This window comes from Diabrotica virgifera, chromosome 3 (assembly GCF_917563875.1).
Source record: "Diabrotica virgifera virgifera chromosome 3, PGI_DIABVI_V3a".
In the NCBI taxonomy this organism is placed as follows: domain Eukaryota; kingdom Metazoa; phylum Arthropoda; class Insecta; order Coleoptera; family Chrysomelidae; genus Diabrotica; species Diabrotica virgifera.
This window is the reverse complement of record NC_065445.1, coordinates 204,327,072-204,333,229: the sequence shown is the minus strand read 5'-3', so window position 1 is coordinate 204,333,229 and position 6,158 is coordinate 204,327,072.

The window sequence follows — 6,158 nt, the reverse complement described above, 5'->3', positions numbered from 1 at the left end:
ACAGAAAAATGTCTATTTTACCACCACACACAAGTAAAATAACCTGCATAAGCTGAAAGTCGACTGTCCAGTGAACAGATAACCACAGCTCACGTGCTTCTATATTCTTGACCTTGACAATAATAGTGGGCGGGGTAAAAGTTAACTAATTTGCGATACCAAATGGTATCCGTAGGCGCTAATGGGTTAAAGTGCATAAAATCCCTCCAAATGTCCATGAACATGTCAAAATAAGCATAAACTTGGACCAGATTTTATTACTCTGGGGTTTCTGGGGTCACTAAACACAACTACGCCATCAGAACCTACCTCCGAAGCACCTCGTAACTAGAGTCACTGCTAAGATACGTCATCTAGAGGTTCGAGGATAATCGGCACTAAATTGATACAAACAGATTACTTTAAGGTTTTTGAAGTCGCTGAACACGAATATGCCAACAGAACTGGCCCACAGACCAACTGGTGCCCACTGTCACTGCTAAGGTACGTGATTTTTTAGGAGTTTCGAGGGCTTACGGCATTAAGTTGATGCAAATAGATTAATCGGGCGGTTTTGGGGTGGCTGAAAACGAGTACGCCATTAGAACCGACACACGGTCAACCTGGCGTCTAGGGTCACGTCATCTCCTGGAGTTTTGAGTGATTTCGACACCAAATTGATGCAAACAGATTATACGAGGAGTTCTTGGGGTTACCGGACAAGATACGCCATCAGAACTGACTCCCGGAGCATCTGGTGCCTACGGTAACTGCTAACACACGCACCGAGAGAAAAAAATTCTTGACATAAAGAAACTTTATTAATATTTAAGAAAGATCGACTTGGCATATTGCCTAAGAAATATATCTTTGTATGTAAGATATAATTTTCTAAAATATTTCAAATAAATTCTACTATAGCCAAAGAAATATATCTTAAACATGATTGAACTATCACTTTCTGGCAAACTTCAAACCCATTTATCAGAAAGGAATTACACTTGATGTTAATTAATTTTATTAGTCATAAAAATATATTTTCTACACATAAGAAAACTATTCTTTCTGAGCAATAATATTTCTTAATAAGGAATATTATTATTTTACTATTAATAATTAATTTATTTAATGTTAAGAAATATATTTCGCACAGATAAACGTATATTTAGAGTTACGTTATATTTCTTGAAAATAAAGTAATATTACATACGGCGAAATAAATCATTGTGTTAAGGTAAAATCATTATTTATTGATATAACAAGATATAAAACGTTATTATCACATACAAATATTTTCTCCACTCTTAAACCACTGGCTTCTACACAACAATAAAAGGATGGAGAGGCAAATTCAACTTCCTCAAATTTTCCTTCTTTTGTTAATGTCACTTTGTATATCAGCAATTCACTAAAACAAAATCGTTATGTAGAAAGAGTAAACTTACTTTAATAAAAAATTTTTTATAAAGAGATAGATATTTAATTTGACAAATTTAGGAAATACAAAAAAAAAAAACAAATACACGGCCCCACATAAGAACTATTAATACTAATAATAATCAATCATATTTAGTTCAAACATGGCATTATTTAACCTACACATCTTTGTTTATTTTTTCTTTTTGTTAATGAAATATTAATTATTTATCTGTATAAGTCTGTCTTAAGTCACACAATAAACATTGTTTAGCTAAAACAAGAGGGAAAATACAACCAATGTAAAACATTGAAGCAGACATAATAATATGTAATTTTCTTAATTTTTATAATCTAAAAGAGACAGCATACCTAATCATTAAGAAATTTTATTACGGGAAAGTATTATTAGTTTACATCTAATAGTCTAGTAAAATAAAATTACACTACATGTAAATCAAAATGTAAATTCGTACAGGTTGAAACAAATTTTATATCAAAGTTTAGGTGGGTACAAAAGATATTTTCAAGAAAGTATCCAAATCATATAAGGTCATTATTTAAATAATTAAAAAGGGGTCATTTTTGCAAAAAAATTACTTTTTTAACTGCTGAGGTTATTCAGTTACTAATGAAGATCTATAGGATTGTTTTCTGCAAAGCTGAGGGGTAAATCTTTCACATAGGATTTACTTAATTAAATTTGACCCCCTATTTATTTAAATAATTATACATAAAACTTTAAAAACAAATTTGCAAAAAAATATTTTTAGCGTTTTAAATAAGCACTATAAAATATATTATTTTACACGAAAATTTGCTCTATGTTATCAGTATTAAATAAAAAAAAATTAGTCGAAAAGTATTTAATATTTTTTGAGATATTGAATTTGTTTATTAAATGTTACTCTATTTTCAAATGCAAAAACGCGGTTGTTGCCAAAGAAATATTCATCCGTATTAAATTTTATTATTTTTATTTTTATGTATGTTTTCTATAAATGTATTGATAAATTCAAATTTTAATTAAACTTCCCCCTAAAATGGCATTTGAAAATTATTCAAATTTGTTTATAATTTGTTTTTTTAATAACGTCGCAAGGCATAAATATTTTGACATATCGTTTCGATAATTCGGTTGCTGGGAATTTTTCAATAATTATCAAAATTTTTTCTTCTTTTTTCCTCTTGTTTTTTTTTTCTTGGAGTTACATTACTACGGGCCCTTTTAGGGTTAAGTTTCATTAATAATGTCAAATCTCTAAGTTTTAGATTCTAGACCTAAAAATATTAAGATTGGTCTAAAATCACTTAAATAAAATGTGGCTACTTACTGAGTTACAGGGTGTTTTATTTAAAAATTTAACAATTATTTTTACCAAGTACTTTCAAACTATTTGACGTATCCTTATCATACTTGGCAGAAAGTGTGGGTACTATACAGTCTACTAAATTGTGATAAATAAAAGTTTCTAGCTACTGCCAGAGGCGTACGACAGGGAATAGTTAAAGATTGACCCTTCCCAAATTCTACGCCACTGAGGGGATTACCATTTTAGCAAAATTTTTCGATTCTCTAATACTTTCTATGTAAATAATATACTCTTTACTGGTAACGATTAGGTCATTAGTTTTCGAGATATTGGACGTTAAAAATAAAACAGCATAGTTATTTTGATTCATTCATTCATTCATTTGAAACTTCCAATATCTCTCAAACTGATGACTTTATCGATACCAATAAAGCTATTTACATACAAAGTATCGGAGAATCGAAAAATTACGCTAAAATAGTAATTGACTCAGTGGCGTAGAATTTGGGAAGGGTCAATAATTCACTATCCCCTGTCGTACGCCTCTGGCACTAGCTAGAAACGTTTATTAATCACAGTTTAGTAGGGTGTATAATAGCCACACTTTCTGCCAAGTATGATAAGGATACGTCAAATAGTTTTAAAGTAGTTGGTAAAAATAATTTTTAAATTATTAAATAAAACACCCTGTAACTCAGTAAGTAGCCACATTTTATTTGAGAGATTTTAGTTAAATCTTAATATTTTTAGGTCTAGAATCTACAACTCAGAGATTCGACATTCTTAATAAAATTTTACATTAAAAGGGCCCGTAGTAATATAACTCCAAGAAAAAAAAGAAGAAGAAAAAACGACAAAAAAATTTTGTTAATTAGTAAAAAATTCTCAGGAACCCAATTATCCAAACGGCATTTCAAAATACTCAATCCCCGCGACGTTATTAAAAAAACAAATTATAAACAAATTTGAATAGTTTTCAAATGCCATTTTAGGGGGCAGTTTAATTGAAATTTGAATTTATCAATACATTTATCGAGAATATACATAAAAATAAAAATAATGGAATCTTAAGCAGGTGAATATTTCTTTGGCAACAACCACGTTTTTGCAATTGAAAATATCGTAACATTTAATAAACAAATTCAATATCTCAAAAAATATTAAATATTTTTCGACCAATTTATTTTTAATTAATACTGGTAACATAACGCAACTCACACCGTAAAATAAGATATTTTATAGTGCTTATTTAAAACGCTAAAAATATTTTTTTGCAAATTTGTTTTTAAAGTTTTATATACAATTATTTAAATAAATAGGGGGTCGAATTTAATTTAGTAAGTCTTATGTGAAAGATTTACCCTTCAACTTTGCAGAAAAAAATCTCATAGACCTTCATTAATAAGTGAATTACCTCAGCAGTTAAAAAAGTATATTTTTTGCAAAAATGACCCCTTTTTAATTATTTAAACAATGATCCCCTTGTATGATTTGGATACTTTCTTGAAAATATCTTTTGTACCCACCTAAAATTTGATATAAAATTTGTTTTAACCTGTACGAATTTACATTTTGACTTTTTTTTTATTTTATTAGGCTATAAGTCATTTAATACATATTAACTAATTCACGGTTTTCGGCAATAACATTTCTTAACCATAAACATATATTTCTTTTAGACTAACTGATTTCTTTATCTCAAATAAATTAACAGAAAAAATCCTCAGCGTTGCACCCGCCATGTTTGATATAGCGTTGTATTGTATGTTTTTATAGAAGACGATACATTCAAGAAACCTTATTATAGTTGATACCTAAGTATACACATTTTTAAAAAGGTACTTACATGTATGAAGTTCTACCATTTCTGGAAGGCCCCGCAGTTGGTTAATAACTGCTTTCTTAATATTGTTCTGAAGCTATATATTATATCATTCTGTCCCAGCTTTAAATTGTGGCATATTTCCCAGTTAGAATAATAAGCTCCTTTATTTCAGAGTCGTCCATCATTATACCTAAAAAGCATATAAAGGTATTATTATGTTTCTTTTTTAACCATTCGGATACGCAACAATTTTATTATTACATCTTAAATTACTCAATTTACTTTTATTTAATACCTATATATGTACGTACCTTCAATATATCCGTTAATTTTTAAAGAACACCAATAAATCAAAAATCCATTTATATGAACATGAACATATCACCCAATCTTGACAAACGCTGACGACTAAATCATAAATAGTAAATCTTCGCAATTCTTTTGTGGAAAAAAATCTCTTTGCAAGTAACATTTCGGCATTAATGACAAAGTTTTTATTTTATAACCGCAGTTACTACAGAGGGTATTTCTGAAGAATCATTTCTTGTGGTTTAAAATATTTATTTGACTGCAAGAAAATTTCTTGTTCACAAATATAAATATGGATTAACTTAATATTATATTTCTTATACTACAAAATATTTGTAGTTTTCAATTTAAGAAATAAAAACTTTAGGATAAGAAAATTAAATGTAACCATTAATGCATTTCTTAGTATTGAAGAAATTATCTGTAAGAAATTATTGAGTTGTGTTTAAAAAACTCGTTTCTTCATATGTGAACCGGTATGTTTAAGTTAATAGGATATGTTAACTTTTAAGAAATATTGCTCAAAGAAATCGGTGTTTTAGGAGAAAAGAAATTGTTCTCTCGGTGCGTCATCTTTTGGAATTTTTGAAGATTTTCGGCCTTGTATGTATTCAAATAGATTAGTATTCGGTATTTGGGGCCGCTGAATACTAATACGTTATCATAATCGACCCCTGGACAACCTGGTGCCCAAGGTCACTGCTATGGCATGTTATCTCCTGGATATTTGACAGTTTTATAGCCCCAGGTGTATCTAGGGGTCGGTTCTGATGGCCTATTGTTGTTCAGCGACCCCAAAATCTCCCGAGTAATCTGTTTCGAACAATTTAGTGCCAAAAACCCTCTAAATTTCAGATGACGTGTCTTAGTGAGTTGGATGGGTTAGTGTCTAACACTAACACTTATAGACACTTAGTGAATTTGGGTATCAGGTATTTCGGTGGTCGGTTCTGACGGTGTATTAGGCTTTAATGACCCCAAAAACGCATAAGTAATAAAATTTGGCCCTTTATACACTTATTTTGACATGTTTATGCAATTTTGGTTGCATTTTATGCACTTCAAAATGCAACTATGCATTTCCACCGATTTTTCTATAGTACTTATACGTTGTTCTGAAGCTATTTCCTTGTGGCATTTTTATAATTACGTATTTTTTATGGGAAATAAGCCACAATTTTACTAAAAAATGAATTTATTAAAGTTTCGAAGCCCAATAATATTTTGTATTTTGACAACGAAAACCGATTTGGGCTTCGAAACGTTAATAAATTCATTTTTTAGTAAAATTGTGACTTATTTCCCATAAAAAATAC